We start from the raw sequence: 20640 nt of genomic DNA on the forward strand, positions 1-20640 counted from the left end.
CACAAATGATAGATGATAAAAGGATTGATAGGATAGGATAGAAGAATAGAGGATAGATAGAAACTGATGGTGTATAGATAGATGAAAGATAGATAGATGGTAGATGACAGATAGTTGATAAAGGATTGGTAGATAAATGATAGGATACATAGATGATTGATAGATAAATGATAGGTCATAGATAAGTAGATAGATGACAGAGAGATGATGTATAGAAAGATGATGTATAGATAGGTAGATGAGAGGTGATAATAGGTGGTAAAGGACAGACAGATAAATGATAGGATACATACATAATAGATGGATGAGAGATGATAAACAGATAACAGACAGATTGAAAAATAGATATATAAGTAATGATTGGTGCTAGATAGATGATAGAAGGGAAGATCGATGGGTCCATGTTTTTTCTTTCATAGAATGTATGTGTTCATTATGTGCATGTGTTTTAGTAAGTGCATGTATTTGTGTGTGCATGGTTGTGTGGAGACTAGAGGTTGAAGCTGGGTGTCTCTCTTATCTTACTTTTTGAGACAGGGTCTCTAAACCTGAAGTTCACTGATTCAGCAAGACTAATTGGGCCAAGGACATCTGAGGATCACTGTCTCCTCATAGCTAGGCTTACAGGTGTATGTGATAATACCCAGCTTTGTATTTGGGTGTTGGGGGTCTGAACTCATATCCTCATGCGTGTATAGCAAATACTTTGCTGACTGATGTAAATTTATTTCTTGGCATACGAGCATATTTTAAGATTATGTAGAATACTGGCATGATCGCACATTGTCAAGATCCCCTTGACTTCTGGCTACAAATCATCTGTCACTTAAACATGCTGTCTTCTTCCCCTCTAGGTATTTTTATATTGGCTGTATTACAGAATGAAAGGAAGACGTTTGAAAATGGATGGTCTAAGGTAGGCTTTCTTAACATTAACTGATGAGATGAATAAAAGAAATATGAGGCATATAATCTTACAATACAGGTGACCAGTTACACTTTCAGGAAATGTCTGTACTTTCTCAGATCTACTAACACAAAAAGGAAAGAGAAAAAGCAAAAGAAGAAGAGGAAGAGGAAAGATAAGTTTTATTTCAATTGAAACAAATAGTTCTAGCTTCAAATGATAGTTTGCTTAAATTCCTATGGGATGCAATTTTAAAAGAAATTTAATAGGATACTCAATGTAGAGGCCTCTAATCTATTAAGACAACAATAGAGAACAACACAGAACAAGGAGATGTTTCTGAATAATGTATTAGGAGTCTCAACTTGAACCACATGGACTAGAAAGAAAACAACTGCATCTATGGTGTCTGTTTCTATAGGAAGGCAACTGAGGCCTGGAATAGAAACAAGCCAGTCAGCTATGTCACTGTCCTAACTGCTCAATACCAAACTCATGCTAAAAGGAATGCTTGTGAGAAGTGTATGAAACGCTACCCAAGATCATGCGTGTAAGTACAGAATGCCACTGTTGCCTAAGAAAACACTGCGTTGAAGATTTTTCACTTGGCTTTTTTTAAAAAAAATTCCTCTCTGAAACCAAAGCACAAAAAGGGGTTCAAACTCCCAGAGACCACTGTTCCTAGCACATACTGTGAGGTCAAAAGGACTGGAGGCCGAAGGCAGTGCAAAGAAAGCCCAGGCGCAACTCTTCAAGCCTGGGAGTATTCATAGTCCCAGCTTCTGCCTCAAGCCACCTAACATATCTGGGAAAAAATCTGACATTTAAAGTTTCAACAGTTTTAAGGGATATTTTGTAAAACAATTGAATAAAGCTGTAAAAGACTCAAATTGTTTCCACTTGAGTTCAAGCAGGACCACCAAATCTTGTGGGATCAAGAAAAACACAGGTCTTTCAATCTGCAGAGAAAGCTTAAAGCAGCTCATGTTGAACTCCACATGAAGACCGAGAAGAAGTGGCCACTGCTAATGGTCATATATAGTTGGACATTTGTTTTTCATAAATGCTTGCATGACCATTTTGCAGAAACTCAAATGGATAGGATATTTATATGATTTGGGGGCCAAAGGCAGTCAGTAAAAAAAAAAATTAGGGCAGAAAATGCTATCAACATCTGGGTAAACCATGCTTGAAACATACGATCTATGCAATCTGGGACATCAGGTCTTGAGTACCCATGGGCTATGCAGCGCTGATCTTGCTTGGTTCTGTCTGCATCTACAGTTTCCTTGCTCTGAAGCCTGTGGCTCTGGATGTTCCCATAACAACAATGCCACCTTGGTGTGTGCACAAGTATTCGGTGCACACACCCGGACTGAGTGTCACAATTACATTTTATTTCCATATAAAGGAAAAGTCCACCTAAAAAGAGGTTATCAACTTGAGAACGGGACAGGTTTGAGAGAAGATAGCTGGGAGGGGTGGAGGCAGGAAGGAGGGTTTTAATTAAAACAATTTAATTTTAATTAAAATATTTCTTAAAAGATAAAACCAGACCTTTGGGTGTTTAAATATTTGATAAAACAAAGGAGCTTTCTATTATCTGTGAAGAATTACTGGGTCACCTATAAAAACACAAAGAGTATAGTGATTTTATAATAGCAAAATCAATCAATCAGAATGCGAAGTATTAGAGAGGAGAAAAGGATGTGATTTGATAAGCGATTAAAATTGTCATTCATTGGGGATGATCCAAGACACTTTGAATCCATTCTAATTTGTCAAATACACATCTCAGGAACACTTCCTGAAAATGGTTGTTGTGTTTAGACAACTGAAGGATGACTCAAACTGGGAGTAATGTCTGTCTTGAAGAAGGTGGGGGAGGGGACAATTGAATACTTGATATTTATAAAGTACTTTGCAATCACTAATCTTGGCTAGACTTGGTGAAAGATAAAGGGGGGTACCCCCTAACATTGTTGATTCAGGTTAGGAAAGGGTCTGCTTAGGTGATCAAAATTCACCCCCAGATCTGCTAGGCCAGTTCCAGGAACATCTTGAGAAGCCCATATAGTTTCTTAAAGGCATAGTATCTGGCTATGGAATTAGAATACTCAGTTCAAGAAATAGTCACCCAGTGGCAAATATATGACTTTGTATCTTGAAAAGATTTTGTAAACTGAAAAGAGAGTGGAAATGAGGTGTCCCCAGATGCTCTGATGGCTCATGCTTGTATAAAAACCTTGTTTTTTCTGGCAGCCGTGTGTCTTCCAAAGACACACAACCCCTGCCAGCTCTCCATTTTGTTTGTTTGTTTGTTTGTTTGTTTTCACCCCTTCTTGAATGTGTGAGTGGTACAGACCGGGGAAAAGAGGACAGAACAGAATGTTCTCGAGTGTGAAATTGAACCCTCAGCCAAACATTGGAAATATTCCCTCTGTGTTCAACTGAAGTTCTATTAACTCTTGTTTATTTCCTGCTACCACCATGGTTCTTTTTGATGATGTCAAGCCACAGCTGAGGAAGTTGCTGAAGCTGTCTGAGGGTCAATTAGTGAACTGGGGACTGTTCTATCATAAAAAATTCCGAAGTACCTGAGCATGGGGGCATTTATCTCAACTGTACCTTAAATGCTAGAAGTTTAGCAATCCCCATTACGGATTAGCCCCATAGATAAGCACTTCTCAAAGTCAGGCATCAAAACTAATGAGCTGAAACTTCGTGACTGTTGTTAAAACTAATCTCACAGAATGGCACAGAACAGCTGTTGGAGGGGCCGTTTCGTTTGCTAAGAGCTTTCTGGTGGGCTTGTGCTACGACTTTTTAATCTTTTCTTTCCATGTATTATCTCTCTGTAAATACCAGATTTTCACTACTCAAAACTATGCCCACTATATTTAACAGGGTACTTTCAAGGTGCCATAAACTCAAATTGGCAAGTTGTCTAAAATTGCAACTGGCACATAGTTGACCGGGTCCTCTTACATTTGCAAAGTCTTCCCAATTTAGAAGGGCTTTCTTCCTTAGAACAAGCATCAGGTCTGATGTAGTTACTGCTCTGAGGATTTGAGTTGTTTATTTTTGTTGATTGGTTTGTTTTGTGTTTGGTCAACTTGACACAAATGAGTCATCTAAGAAGGAAACTCATTTGAGAAACTGACTCTATCTGATTGCTGTTAGCAAACCTGTGGCGTTTTCTTGATTTTTATGGGGCAGCTCAACTCACTGTGGATGGTGCCATCCCTGGGCAGGAGTCCTGGGCTGTGTAAGAAAGCAGACTGAGCAAGCCGGTAAGCAGAATTCTCCCACTGTCCCTGCTTCAACCTCTGCCTTGAGTTCCTGCTTTGACTTACCTTCATGGTGGACTGAAATTTGTAAAATGAAATAAACTCCTTTTTCCCCACACTGCTTTGGGTCCTACAATAGAGAAATAACTAGGAATGCTCTTTGTAATGGCTTGGTTTGACATCTGAAAAACCCAGTAGAAATGGAATTATTTCACATTGGAAGATGAATGCAAAAGACAAGAGCTGTTCCGTCTTAGGGCAAATTACAATGGAATAATAAAAACTTAACTTCTTTTCAAATGGTCATAATTTCCAGCAAGTCCCACATGAGCAGTGAAGTATGGTATAAATGGTAATTCATCAAGCATATGTAAACCCATTATGATGAAGCAGTTTCACCTGCCCTTTGTGGGATGTGGTTCATTCATTCAGATGCCACATGACCCTATCATTATAGTAACACACACACACACACACACACACACACACACACACACACACACACAGCCCACACACACTTTTTTTGTGTAGGATGATATATAATGCCTAGCACATTGTTGAACTTCATTAAATATTAAATAATAATGATGGGCAATCTGCCTCACTTGAAAGGTAAATACTGCCTCATTTTAAAAGGTCTTAATTTTTCATGTGTGTAAGGGACCATACTTTGAATTTATACTGCTATTTTAAAATGATTTACTTTCAGGCACTAGTTTCATAGATGAGTTAATTGCCCTGGTTTTCAGGGTTGATTCAGAGCAGTGAGAGAAAGCCTTGTCTCTTCACTGTCAGTAGCCAGGAAGGGATCCTGGGATTCTACCTGGCTACCCACACATGGGACAAAGTGACTAAGGCTCATTGCTGCCCTGAGGCTGTAATAGATATCACTAGAGGGGGACCTGTAGGGTAGTAGCCTTCTGCCTATTTCTCTTGACTTTGCCCCAGCTCCAAACAATTGGGCCACTAAGGCATACTTTTAGCCTAGATACCCTGTACTCACTCTTTAATTGTAAGAACGAACCTAGGGAATTTGTGGTCCTTATCTCTCACTTCCTCCCCCGTTGAGGAGCATATGGCAAACCCCAGTCAGCTGTTGAATAAGCCTCGGAGACTGAAGAGGAAGCCTTGATTCTTGGGAGGCTGACAAATACAGAAGCCTCAGGGAATGAACCCCACCATTCCTACTTTGCTGTCCACTGGCCAGACATGATGTAATTTGGGATTTCACCAGAACCTCAGCTTTTTCAGCCTCCCAGCGACTCATCCTGCTATTGCGAGCGATTGATCCTCAAGCCGTTGCTTACAGAATAGCAAGCTCTGTCCATATGTCACCAAAGTGATTTCCATATTAAACATTTTATTTTTAGAAGTTGCAAGGGATCTGTTTTCCTGACAAATCCATATTGGCCAAACCAGGTAGATGGATAGCGTGGTCATAAACTCGATTTTGTTCCTGTTTACAGAAGGCAGGGAATTCACGAACACTAGTATTTCATTGTTTTGTGGTTACTGGGTTTTGTTTGGTCTTTACATAGTATTGAATGTTCAGTTTTTAACTATGTAGACCAAAGTCAATAGGATCCATTTTCCTAAGGAAAACAGGAGAGGGTATAGCTTTAACACAGCATTATTGTAGACCATTAAATTTTTCTAATGAAAGCTAGCAAAGCCTATAAAAATTTAGAGATATAGAAAAACTCAATCGTAGTCACTGTACTTTTTAATAAAAAGGAGCAAACTGTGTTTCCTTCTTTTCTTTCCTTCCTTCCTTTCTCCCTCCTCCCTTCTTCCTGCCCTTCCTTCCTCCCTCCTTTCCTCCTCTCTCTCTTTCTTTCCTTTCTTCCTTCCTCTACTGTGCTTTTGTTCTTTTCTTTGATTCAAAAATCTCACCACGTACCTTTGGCTGACCTGGAACTCAACTGTGTAGGGAAGACTGGCTTTAGAGTTGTGGCAACGCTCCTGCTTCTGCCTCCTGATTGCTAGCATTCTAAGTAGGCCTCACCACACCTGGTTGAGACCCTTTGTTTCAACAACTTACATCCCTTAGCTGGGAACCCAGTGATTCCACTCCCTGCTTGGATTGGTTTGTGGCTCAAGGGTACGGCACTTGTCTCAAGGCTCTGGGTTTGATGCCCAGTGTTGTTTAAAATTAAAAAGTCATTGCTCCTGACTGGCAGGTCACATCTGGAATATTCCCATGCCGACTCAGGAGCTGAGGGGACTATGAAAGCATTCTGTGCATGTGACAGGTGATAAAGGAATTTCCCTGGTCCACTCACTTTCAAGGTACTGACATGGTGAGAACCAGACAGGTATCCCGGAGGATTGCTAGAACCCACTTAAACTCTCTCTACAAAGTCACTCCTCCAAAAAGGCAAAGAAGGATGCATATAGCCTGCTGGAGCAGTACGTATTTCACCCTTAAACTTCCTCAAGTAGGCCTCTCCTGCCTGTAGGATCACTTTCCACATTGTTTAGATCCCTTCCTCTTATCCAGGATGTTCAAGTGAATTTTACTGGTTCTCGAGAGGATATAGTTGAAAAATAAAAAATGAGTTCTGCAGCAGCAGGGAATCTACAGAGAGGAAGAACTTTGTAATGACTTAGAAACAAAGCTTCCTATCAGCTGCCAGAATCAAGGTCCCCAGCCATCTTCCCTGATGAGAAAGATGCCTTGCTGTTTCTTCTTCCTGTTCTTTCTTTTCCTCTTGTTCCTTCTCCTCCTCCTTCCTCCTCATCTTCCTTTTCTACTTCTTCACAGGTTCATTTGGCAGCATGTGCACAGCGTGTGCAGTAATCCTAATCTGGTCAAAAGGAACCAGAAATGACAATACAACAATCTCCAACCCTGGTGATAGACTTGTCTTCCAGATACGACTATAAAACAAGAATCACGGTCACATGTATAAGCAGTGCTTGTTGTGACTTGAGAAACAGGGTTTAAGCAGTTGTGGCTGCTGAGGCTGTGGGACCAAGGACAGCCAGAAGAAGCAGAAGTGAGATGTGTCCTCTTCCACCTCTCCTTGTGCCTGCCCACCAAACATAGCCTGCATGAGGCCCAGGGCTTGATACTCAGTTCCAGGGCTTGACATTCAGCCCCAGGATATCTATTTCCCTTAGCCACATTGAGGAGCACTTAGTTGTTTTTAGTGATACCTATGCTGTTTTATGTAAATGTACTGTTATATATGGATAATAAAGTCTTACTCTACCATTTTTATTTCACTTAATATTCTTGTGTTTGATCTTTCTGGTCTAGGTTCCCTTTATAGAGCAATGGTATGAATAGATGACTTATTGCTCATTCAAGCAACATTTTCCCATGTATGCTGTGAAGTACTTAGATAAGAGGTATAAACTTTAGCCCAGATATTATATACCTTATGTGAAGTGGGTTCTTTGGAAGGTCTGTTGGATGGTGTTTTGCATGGGCAAACATGTGAAGGAGTGTTTTCCTGAAGTGGACACAGGTGAAGGACTAAGGCAGACTTGTGAAGGAACATTTCCTGAAGCAGAAACAGGAGAAAGGATGTTCTGTTAATACAAGCACATGAAAAGACACATGATGAAGAATTCTTCACTAACAACATGCATATATTGGTCTGCCTTACATGCATTGTTGAGCTCCATTTGTCAGGACTCTATAAAGAGAAATGTTTTATGGCGGTGTGCCGTGGCTTATGGCTACTTCTGCAGATTTGGCCTGATTGGCATGGTCATGTCAAATGAGACATTCATGTGCTAAGGCAAGACACATGCTGAGGCCAGACCCATGGAAGACACCTGATGTTTGGAAGGAGTATAAAAAGGACTTGTCAGACAATGAGGGAAACTGAGCTTGGATTGCTTGGCTTGCTTGCATAGCTAAATGCTTGTTGGTCCCAAGTCTTCGCTGATTTTCTCTTTGCTGAGGGAGGCACAGTAGAGAACTTCTTCTGGTGTCACTCCAGGTCCTTTCTGCTGTGGAAGCTTGTGCGGAAACTGAGGCCTGGCTGTCTCTGCTAGGTAGTTTCACTGCTGGTGCTAACCTGACTCTACCTAAGTAGACTACAGGTATATCTGTAAAGTGTTTGAGCTGTGGCTGCTGACTATTGTGATCTGAACTGCCAATTTCCTGACAACACAGATAGAATTTGTTCCAAAGAACCTTTCTAAACAGGTCCATTACTCCCCACTGAACTCCCCCATAAGCTTTCTTTTTGGTAATGGGTTAAAAGAAAGGTTAAAGTATTTAAGAACCATCCTTCAAAATAGGGTTTTAAAAATTAAAATTACACTTACATTCATTCTAGTCATTGCCTGATTGTTTGTGATAACTTCATGAATCCTGAATCCACATACAGCAACCTACCTTTTCTCCTGTCTAACCAGTTAGAATTTTGTTTTCACTCCTTATTCTATCTTTTCTCCCTTAATATTTTGTATTAACTCTGTTGTTTTGTATTCCAATAACTTTCCTTGGAGAAAAAAAGATTATTAATACTGAACAGTGGAAAAGTATGGCCTTTGAATAGGGAAAAAACTTGTTTGAATCACTCCTTATTTGTTACTAAATTAAAGATTTGCTACTTACACTTTATGGCTATCACACATAAAATAAATGTAAAAGTATATGAGAAACTTGATGTGATATGGAGAGGCAGGAATATGTTTAATATATTATTAATTATTTTATAAATGTTATTTTCCTTGAGAGAGTACCTCTTTAAGCTTGAGTTTACTTTGCTATGAAGGATGTCTGACTTTCTTACACTTATGGATGCCATGAGATCAAATAAGTGAAGGTTTGCACAGAACCTAAGACAGAAGTTAACTGCTTTTTGTTGTTAATTCCTCAACAAGAATTGCTTCTCAAAGACAGTTCTGTTTTTTCCTCTCTTACTCTCCTTCCCCTTAAAACAGGCCTGTTTGTCTCAGGCCTATATCTAGTGTTCAGAAAGCTGCTCCTGATTCTAACCTTGGGTCCCCATTTGCCACCTGCAGAGTTCTGTTTCTTAGTGACTGTTAATCCAGCCCTACCCTCATTCACCACACACCTGCAATGGTGCATTTACTATGTCAGTTCACTTAATTATTTAGCCAAAAAGTAATCTAGAAGGTTCATTTGTGTATTACTCTGTGTCAGCTGCTCCCTGTAGGCTCTTAGATTTTTTGCTTGTCCAGTCAGACCCTTCTTGGTTCATTTATTGTTGCTTTGACTCAATACCTGGCACAAACAACTCAAAAGAGGAATCAATTGTTGTGGCTCGGTTTCAGGGGTTTGGTTCGCTTGGTCCCATATAGTTGGGCAAGACATCATGGCAGGAAGGATGTGTGACGGAGGTGATTATTCTCCTTGTAATGGAAATGAAAGTGAGAAAAGTGAGATACAGGACACACCTCCAGTGACTTACTCCATGAAGCCTCACCTCCTACTGCCATCACCTTTCCTAAATGCCATCATCTTTTACATGTAGCAAGAGATGGATCTGACCTAATTCCTCCCTGTTAAATTATGACCATTTCTAAATTCCCCAGAAAGAAACCCTAGAATAACCATCTCCAGCCCCAAAAATTAGGAAACTGGGGTAACGACTCTTCAATAACTTCTTCAAGCTGTACATGGGCATTGAGATATCTTGAGGGGAAGGAAATGGGGGAGTTGTTTGGTCTTAAGAGGGCCACACCAACGATTGTAGTTTCTGATGTGTGTCCTGACTGGATCTGGCTGAAAGTCCCTGAGAGTAGGAGGTCAAGCAGGTCAGTTCAACATGTCTGCCAATGAGACCCACCAAAGCTGAACATTCTGTAATATATAAATCTCAAAACAACATTTTAATATCATCAAGTTATCTGTTTTGATTAACTCTCTGGAATATAGTCTTCAAGGGTCTCCCGCTACCATATCTGATCCATATAGCTCTCGAAAGTGTCCAGAGCCTAATCACCTTTTCTAAAAGAAGAAAGACAAAACCTTGTCCTTCAGTCAGCAACTAGAAAAGCTTGTATCTTGCATTCTCTCCCAAAGAAATAATATAACCACAAAACTCAAAATCACACCCATTTTGAAAATTAAAACAATGCAAAACAAATGAAGTAAACTAAAATACTGTATGAACCTATTCTTGGGCTTTTTCTATTCTGTCATGTCAGGAAATTAACCCAAAATTCCCGTGGAACCTATGAACAAAGAATATGAGTTTCCTACAGACTAGATATGCCATCTATCTGTTATGCTCTCTACCTGGAGCCTCAGACTTCTATTTATTTATTTTTATTGGATATATTTCTTTACTTACATTTCAAATGTTATTCCCTTTCCCGGTTTCCTGACCATAAGCTCCCCATCTCTTCCCTCTTCACCATATGGGTATTCCCCCATCCATACCCCTTAGTGCTCCCTCTATAGTCCCCTGCACTGGGGGTCCAACCTTGGCAGGACCAAGGGTTTCCCCTTTCACTGGTGCCCAAACAAGGCTATTCTCTGCTAGATATGCAGTTGGAGCCCTGGGTCAGTCCATGTATAGTCTTTCAGTAGTGGTTTAGTCCCTGGAAGCTCTGGTTGGTTGGCGTTGTTGTTCTTATGTAAGCTCCTTCAACTCTTTCAATTCCCCTAATTCCCCCCAAGGGTAGATGTGTGTGTGTGTGTGTGTGTGTGTGTGTGTGTGTATGGACACATGTAGGACAGACTCTGAATGGCCATTCCTTCAGTTGCTGCTCTAGACTTTGCTTCCATATCCCTTTAAGAAGGGTATTTTTCCCCCTTTAAGAAGGAGTGGGAGCATCTCCATTTTGGTCATCCTTCTTCTTGAGCTTCCTGTGGTCTGTGGATTGCATATTGGGTAATTTGAGCTTTTGGGCTAATATCCACTTATCAGTGAGTATATACTAAGTGTGTTTTTCTGTGATTGGGTTACCTCACTCAGGATGATATTTTCTAGTTCATTCCATTTGCCTATGAATTTCATGAAGTCATTGTTTTTGATAGCTGAGTAGTACTCCATTGTGTAGATGTACCACATTTTTTAATCCATTCCTCTGTTGAAGGGCGTTTGGGTTCTTTCCAGCTTCTGGCTATTAAAAATAAGACTGCTACTAAGTTGAAGTTATAATTTCTCACTTTTGTACAGAATTTGTTTTGGTACATAATCAGTGTTTTCATTGACATAATTTCTTCTATTGTTACAAAAATTTTACTATTGTTACAAAAATTTTAAAAGTACAAGGCTTGGATCCAGTCCTTCTATTAGTGCCTTTATAAACTCTCTTTAGATGATTAAGCAATATGAGATAAGGGCCAGATAGCAATTCTTGGCTTTGAGTTAATTGATAAGGTGCTTCCTAGATATTTTATTTAGAAACAGATGAGAGTAGACAAATGACAATAGTCCAGGTTACCTTACATAGATAGGTAGTTTTCAAAATCATCAGAAATACACAGATTGTGAATTATTTAACATTTGTTGAGACATATCTGTTCCTAACAGCTACCCTTTCATGAAATCAAAGAAGAAACTGAGCATCTCCCTCCAGGTGAGGTTATACACATCGTGGCAAGTTTAGCCACTAGGCAGACATGCCCATTTCTTCTACAGACCTGTACTGTTCTTGAAAGGACACAGATTACAGGTTAGGATAGCTTAGTTCTGCCAAGACAGAATAAGCTAGTCCTTAATAATTCCTGTTTCACAGGTCTGTCAGATGATCCTGGGCCAGAAGGCTGAAGAATGATGCTCAAACTGTTGCTAGCAGGGGACTGTATAGGTAGGCAGCTGTCTCTACAACTTGTCTCAGTTCTGGAAACGTGGTAGGCTTCCTATATTTTCAGATAATATTGATCGTTCTCAGATTTCTGATGGGGTTGAAGACTAGTTATAGTCTCACAGCCAACCAAGGCTATTTAGCATTGAGAAAACTCATTTAAGAGGATAGTTTTCAGATAGTTCACAAGCTAAACCAGGATATAATAGATATAAAATCATAAGCCTTTTAAAGTTAGGACAGATAACAAAGTGTTCTATTTAATTGACAAAAATGATGGACTAGGTATTAGGTATACCTTATACTTTATAAATTACAGAATGGTAATAGTTATGCTCAATTTATATTTGAAAGGAAAGATCCTTTTAACTGAACAAAAAGGGGAAATGTGGGTTGATGCCTAATATGTAGGTGAGATCAGGTACAAGATAAGGCAATGCCTGTGATTGGGCAGTGAAAAAGAAAGGCAGGCTGAGAATTTTAGACAGGGCAGAGAATGCAGAGAGGGGAGAAGGAAGGTAGATGGAGGAAGAGAAGGATGACCCAGATCTGTGTGGCTTTAAATTGTTACCAGTAGCAATGACTATCATATAAGGGATGGATTATTACAGGACAACTTGTCCAATCTAAGTGGGCACTTTCTATCAATTGGCTCTGAGTTTGTCTGGGCATTTTGTGGGTTGAGAATTTACTGATATAAATCTGACTGATACATGAAAAAAAAGAGATGGATCTATAAGGTAGAGGTTTTACTTCCCAAAGACTATTAGCTGGCTAGGAACCACTCTCCCAGCCTATGAGCCTGGGAGGGGTGCATTTCTTATAACATAAGAGTCCCCGATAACATAACCCATGTTCTAGCATTGAGTCTCTTAGTATTATGCAAGTTCTCTTGCAGATCATTAAAAAAATGCAGCAGCCTTTTGCCTATGTTGATGTATTTGCCTTTCATCTTGTTAATCAAAATTTAAATGGTCCTTAATTCATGATTGTTTGGTTTAGGGCTTTTTCAACCTTAGTATAGTGAGAACCAATAAATGACTGGTAAAAACCATACCTTGAATTTTCAAATGTCATTTGTTTTCAGACCAGCTGTATGGTAGAGGGCACTTTCTCATAATTCTGGGCAACAGGAATGGGTTACAGCTTCCCATCAGTCAGTCAGTAATCATAAAAGGAAACAATCAGCACTCTACAGTGTGTTATTGCTTAGCTGTGAAGTTCAGTAGGTTGTGTAGATTAAATACAACTTAAAAACATTTTACTTTTTAATTGAAAATAACTTTTCTCATGTAGTATATTCTGATCACAGTTTCCCCTTCTCTGTCTCTTCCTAGATCGTCTCTACCTTCCTTCTCATTCAATTCCATGCTTCTTTTTTTCCCTCTAGAAAAATAGCTAAGTAAAAACAAATAAATAAAAAAGTTCAAAAATGTACAAGAAATACGTACACACACACACACACCCCAAACCCATAAAAACACAAAAATCAGAACCTATAATATAAAAACAAGACCAGTTAGATGAAAACTGTCCAAACAAAGCAGTATGACACAAAAATTTACAAAGCTACCATTGAGTTTGCATTGTGTTAGGCATCTACTGGTGAACATGAGGTAGTTCTGCCCTTAATGTGGTGACATACCTACCCAGTGGGACTCGATTGGAAAGAACTAAGTTTTCCTTTGCAAGTTGTTGTCTATTGTAGATAGCTTCTGAGTTATAGACTAAGTTTATCTGGACATGAGCTCATCTATAAGTTGAGTAGTATCTGATTTCTCTTTAAATAATATGCATTTCAAAATTTAGTGAGACAAGAATGCTAGATAAATAGTTCTCTTCCATTTTAACCAATAAATAGGAGTTACCTATATTTCATTCGGATTACTGCCATCCTAATTACCTTCAACTCTCTCTACACCAGGCTCACAAAAGCAAGAGTAGTTTAAGTTCTAGCATTAGCGTTCAGAAGTTTTAGAGAGTGTACTGTAAAATAACGAAGATAAGTATTTACACAAAGTATTCATAAATAAATGAATTATATATCACCAGGTTAAAATGCAAGAGATAAAGAGAAAATAAAAAAATATTACTTGCATATTTGAACAAACTAACGCTATTTGAGTAGTGTCACCTTTCTTCTGTTTCCTCCCCCCCCCCGGTGGTTTAAAGGTCAAGTGAGGTGTAAAACACTAATTGGAAGGTTCTAGAAGTAAGAATTCATAATTTTTAAAGTTTGTTATGTTTTGAGTAGCAGGATGACATCTCATGCCATCCTAGTTATCCTTTTATCAGATGTATCCATGCTGTAATTGCTACCCTCCTCTTAATCATTTGGTGGCAATCTTGAATTCATGATCTCACAATGCTTATGTTTAAGTAAAATTTATTGTACTTAATAATGTCTAATGCACTCGATGTGAAACTATTCAGAGGCTAAACTATCCAGAATAAAGCCATATAATCTTTCTTGTAATTAAAGGGGGGGGTGTTCTCAATAAGGGAAAATAAAACCTCTTTATGCTGTGTTTTCTAAAATGGTTAGCACAATTCAGAGGGAGATTTAGCACTGTCATATGATATTTATTACAGAATATTGCTAGAACTGTATTTTTAGGTAATATTAATATCTTACCATGCTTACTCTATAAATAACACTTTCTTATAAGTAACTATGTATAGAAGTAGACAAAACAGTACACATAATACTTAGCGCCCCGGGTGGTTTTCATTCATTCTTTGGGAGCTTTGAACTGAAGTCACCGTGAATAGACAGGGCTACCACACAAAGAAATGTCACAGACATTTATTGCTATTATGTTATCACAGATAACTCATAAAACCATCTCTGCTAAAATCATTGTGTCAGTGCTTTGCCCTTGGACTTCCTATTTCAGAGCCATGTGAAGTTAATTTCTGTTTCAAAGCCATCCAGTCTACGGCATTATTATAGTTGCATATTCTCATCTTTCTCCTTCCTTCTCCTTTTAGTTTTATTAGTCAATCCCCATCGTGAGGCCATTTTACAAGCATCTCCATCATCTCTCCTCTAAGTTGATGACTAACTCACAAAAGGCTTCCTACTTAACTGATGCCAGCATTTTCCCCAGCACCCAACGGTATTGTCTGGACATCTGCATCTTTTGGTTTAGCCTTATACTTTGCATGGGATGTGTTACTTTTTGTTTTTTAATTTTCCACTAAGCTCTGAAGTGCATTTTCCATTTCAGGAGGATCCTGGGTTTCTCGTTTATTAGGTGGTAAACATAGGTGAGGTTGGCTTCTGAGAAACTAGAGGCCTGAGGGTGTTTGCACAGTGAAAAACTGATTCTCTGATCATGGGAACGATAGAAAGCAGGACTTACAGGAAGAAGTGAAGAAGCCTCAGTAATTGGTGCTCTGAAGAGATTAGGTTTATATTTTGAGTCTGGCCATGCTCTCCTTGCAGAGTCTGATCCTCCACGCTTCATATGTATGCAGAGGGCCATGCAAAATGCTTCCAATGTACTTAGATTCTATTCAGTTTAGCCACAGCTGTTTCTGTGGTGTGAAATAAAGTACCCTATCAATTGAGCACATTGGAAAAGTATTCTGTTGGGAATAAAAACATTCTTTAGAGGGGTTATTGTACAGGTTTAGAAGTCAGGGAGAGGAAGAAGAAAATGGGAAAAAGGTTAGAAGAAAGGCGGATGGACATAATCTATCAGTACATGAAGTATGATATCTTATACCGATCACATACTAATATATGCATGTATGGAAACATCACAGTGATTAATTGGCATAATTATGATGTGTTAATAACATTTAAAAAGGAGTTCTGCCATCCTGTGGGAAGCAACTTAACGGAGTGCAAGTATAATAATGTGGGGATTAGGGAAATGGGCAGGGGCTGTGTCTGCTGCTTTAAAATGCCTCCTTGGCTCTGAATGGCCTTGCAGAAGGCCCCGTGCCACACAGCTGCTTAATAAGTAGTGAAAACTTGGTAATTGATTAAGAGTATAAAAATATTTGCAGTTATTGCTGCTAAAAGGATGATTAAAAATAAACATTTAAAAGACAACACTGCCACTGACTCCCTGAGACATGACATGCAGCTTACTCTTCATGCCTGTGAAGTGAGAAAAACTCAGTCCCCAATATAGCCGAGGAGGGTGTCAGATTACGTGAATGAATATGCATGAAGCCCTTGTAGCCTTCAAGGAGATGACATGGAAATGGCAGGTTCTGGTGCCGTTAGTCACTCATCAAGAAGTTACGAGAGCTATTCTTTGCATTATAAAATTACTAAATGCCTAGGCTACAAAACTTAAAACATACATAACAGCCGAATGGAAAGAACAATTCGTAGTCTTGAGACTCTCAGTGCATACTTGGCCATTCTGCCTAATCGTTATTCCAAAGGTAACAGCATTTCCTTGCTGCTCTGATTAGACTCATGGGAAGGTTTGAGTTGCTCATGTTCATGTTTTTCCTTTATACAGAAGTTTTCTTCGTATTTAGAAGCCAAGTTACATTGACTGGGGACAGGAAGACTTTATCTGCTTTCTTGAGTGAGCACTTAGTACTCTACCGAAAGGAGAATGAGAGGAAGCCAAAATTTGTGTTATGGAGAGACATGGACACATCAGCCTGCAGAGACCAGTGAGATTAGAGCGAGAGGTTTATTGGGGATCACATCACTGAGAGTTCACCTATTTGGATTTTATCCCCAAACTAAGTACATATCCTTAGAAAGAGTCAACTGAAGCGTAAGAGTGTAGAAGTCACATCTTCTTACTCAGCACTTTAGACGATGGTTGAAGGTAAATTGTCAGAAGATAAGCAAACTACTGGTCTTTGAGTGATGCTAAGAGTATTTGAGGCAGGGTTTTCTGGAGGAGAAAAAGTGATGATATATATACTGTATATCAAATGTTATATGTTGTATATCATATATTATATGTAACTGTAAAATGGATTTGAGATTGGTTCATATGATCTGAGGCTGCATGATTCCAGTATGGCCATCTGCATGCTGGAAGACTGACAAGAACTACCATTTACTCATCCCACTATGATGAAAGCCTTAGGACAAATGGGACCAATGGTAAAATTCCAGGGTGAGCCTGAAGGTCTGTAGAGTCCATGAAGATGACAAATGCAAAACCACACTCAATGTCTGAAAACTATGGCACTCTGATGTCTTTGGGCCATGACGATTACAAAAATATGACTACCCCAACACAATGGAGTCTGCATGAGAGAGCAAAATTAACTCTTTTGATTTTTCTTTTATCCAGGTCGGCAGTCTTTTAAACACTGTTACTCATATTCAGGGTGAGCATTTCTTTCTTGTTTCACTGACCTACATAACAATCGTTTCTGGAAACACTCTTGCCAGCAAGCCAATTTAAGCTTGATTAATTTTTAATTGCTCATAATCAAACCAAGTAGACAACCAAAACTGATGATCAAAGCTTATAAGCAAAGGCAATTGCCGAGTCCTGGAACTAGAGGAAAGCCTGTAGAATCACTGCTTTAGGGAACTAAGGGTCCTGCTGACTATGTGGATATTCGGATGTGTAAAGATATTTATTTTACTAGAGCTATGCTCTTGGTTATCCTGTCTACAGCTGTGGATGTAAAATTTGTTTTACTGTCTTCTCAAACATCCATTTCTTAGTCAGATTACTGAAAAAGACAACATGGGAGAAGAGGCAGGAGTGACCAGGCTTCATGGTATACAGGAATTCAACTTTTTCAGAAGAAAGCAATAAAATAAATATCACTGAAGGTACTGCATGGGGCTTTCAGAAAACATGGAGCAAGGATTATCTCCCTTAGAATCTCGAAGGTGTGGGCTTTGAATATCTCCATTCTAGGAAGAAGCCACAATGTCCTTGACAAAAATAAAACATCTCAGGTTTCCCAGGAGTATTGTAAGAAAAGAATACAACTAAAACAATCCAATTCATTGTGTTTTTCACTCTATTGAATGTCTTGGGGAGTGCTGGTTACTCTTCCAGTGTATATCAATATGCAGAATCACAGGGAGAAAGGAGGAGGAGTGGAGAAGGGAGAGGAGGGTGCAAATAAGATATAGAAAGTGGTAAAAGGAAGGAAAGAGCAAAGACCCACACGGAGAACAAAGGAAGCTGGGAAAAGCTGTGATCCACACATCCATCATTAGGTCAATAGGAAGTATTTTTTTCCGTTAATTATGGAAGAGCCTCTTTAAGGTTAGCTTAAGTTCACTGGGGGAAATGCGAACTCTATTTTATATGCGAATTCTACCTTTCTAGAAGAGCTCAAAATATATTTTTATAACTTTATAATGTAAATCTTCCTTAACTGTTAGTGTCACTCACTTCGTGCATCCAGCCCTTCCATGGGCTTCTGCTGAGTTGGTACTTACAACCAGAATTGGTTTTGTAATGTTGTTCTAGGTACTCTGCACATAATCGATTTTAGCAAGGAATGGGCAGTAAAGCTCGTTTCAGAGTCTTTGGCTTTAAGCAGAAATTCACAGAAAGGAAATTAAGAGATGTGCAAAATGAAGTGAATCTCATAAACCAGAGTACGATCTCAAATGAAAATTCTTCATCACAGAACAATTACTTTCCGTGGCTTAAATGGGAAAATTTAAAGCCAGATTATTTGAACACATCACACTGACAATGTTTAACAGAGAAAACATATTCAACATCTGTTCAGCTATAATTGGAGGGAGATGCCCTTGAAAGCATGTTTTATATGTTTTAGATTGCTTCATATTATCAAATGACTTCATTTTTAGTATATGTCACTGCCTACTTAAAGACTCAACAGCATTAAAAGGGCAGAAACTTCAGATAAAATCACAAAACAAAAGTCAATGGATAGAAAACTTGCATTACTTTTCATTGATATGGTAATGAAGCAAGGCAGGATGATTTTAAGTTAATAGAGCAAAGTATTTTTAGAAATCACTAGACTTTCTATAAGTTTGGATGCTGTAAAAATAATATATGAGAGCCTTAAAAACTGGAAAAATTCACATTCACAGATTTGTTGTAACGCAATTCGCAGAGACTGATTCTGAATTTAAAAAAATCAAAATTCTTTACTAAGCATAAGAACATGAGAAGAAAAGACTTATTTATGAGTAATAATTGACTTTTGGTAACATGATTTGGAGCAGTCATGTCTAGTTTGCCCCTTACAGTTGAATAGCGAAACGGAAAATAGACTATAAATTTTCTAGTAAGAATCAGAAAAAATCCTGAATTAACATTAAAAACTGAGAATTGAGAAATTTGTGTGAAGTACATGAGGAATACATCCAAGGAAAGGGAAATTAATGCACTGATCATCATTTGTGGGAGACCTAAGTTCAAACATCTCCACCATTTTCCCAGTTCCTATAACTTCTGTAGTTCCCTAGCTTAGAAACACATGGTGATATTCCCACTGGTTAGACCAGTGTTCTTACTGACATACACAAATCATGCAAGGAGCTGGTCTACAGCTACAATCTTGTGACAAGTCAAAGTAAGCAATGTTACACACATGAAGAAGAGGAGGAACAGAATGCTGTCACATATGAATAAGATTTTAAGGAATGAAGAAATAAATAAGTAAAAAATAAAACCAAGCAACATTTTAAAAGTATGTTTTAAAAACTTGTCTTTTGAGGCAAATAAAAAAACTGTAAGTAGGGCAGAGCAAAACAGTGGTCTGAATATATACATATACGCATGCATATGAAAGAAAAGTTATATATAACATAAATTACCAACAATGAAAGAAAAAAAAGTGTGTGTTGGTGAATGAGTTTAGAGTAGCCAATCAGAGAAATCAAAGAGAGAACTGGGAGAAGAGTCATGAACCAATACCCAGAGAATGAAAGATTGTGAATGAAGAGTTACATGCTATCAAACCTTCTGTTTATCAACAAGGGTAACTGAAAATCATAGTTATATAGGGAAAAGTCTAGAAAAATCTTAGAGGAGGGGGAAAGGAAGGATTTTCAAGTAATTAGTTCCTTTGGTCAAGGTAGAAAATATAGAAATGAAAAACATAGATAATAATAAGACCATTGAACCAAAAAAGCAATAGAAATAAAGAAGTTTGATAATTATGATGCACTGTTTTTATTAAATCGAATCATTACTTATTAAAATGTCTTCTGTACAGTTTTGTAGGTCAAGAGTCTGTCCTGGTCTCACTGGGATATTTAGGTGCTTATGGTGCTGTGTTCTTTAAAGATGGACAAGGAATCTCTTTCTTTGCATTTCTCCCTGCCTTAGCTTTTAATTTTTGTCTCCTGTCTTCAAAGTGACAGCCTTGCACCCCTCTAGTCATTGGTCCATGTCCTTCTTTTATTTTCTTTCTTCTGCTTCTCTCTTTCTTTAGGACCCTTGGGATTAGCATGTATAAAGAAAGATAGTCTTGTGATCTCAAAGTTTTTAACATAGTAATATCTCCAAATTTTTTCTTGTCAGTCTCATTAAAACAACTACATCTTCCAGAAATTGGGTCTTGCATATCTTTCATTAAGGGATTTTTATTTTGTCTACCATACATGTTAAACTAATAGAGTAAACCTATTCTTCCCTAAGAAATGATAGGAGCCAATAGTTTTTATTCTATTAGTTGGGTTTTTTCCCCCTTAAACATCCTTCGTATTTAGCATTCCATGATTTTGTTATTGGTTTAACTGACTTTTCTAGCTTCCTG

This window comes from Rattus rattus, chromosome 5 (genome assembly GCF_011064425.1).
Source record: "Rattus rattus isolate New Zealand chromosome 5, Rrattus_CSIRO_v1, whole genome shotgun sequence".
In the NCBI taxonomy this organism is placed as follows: domain Eukaryota; kingdom Metazoa; phylum Chordata; class Mammalia; order Rodentia; family Muridae; genus Rattus; species Rattus rattus.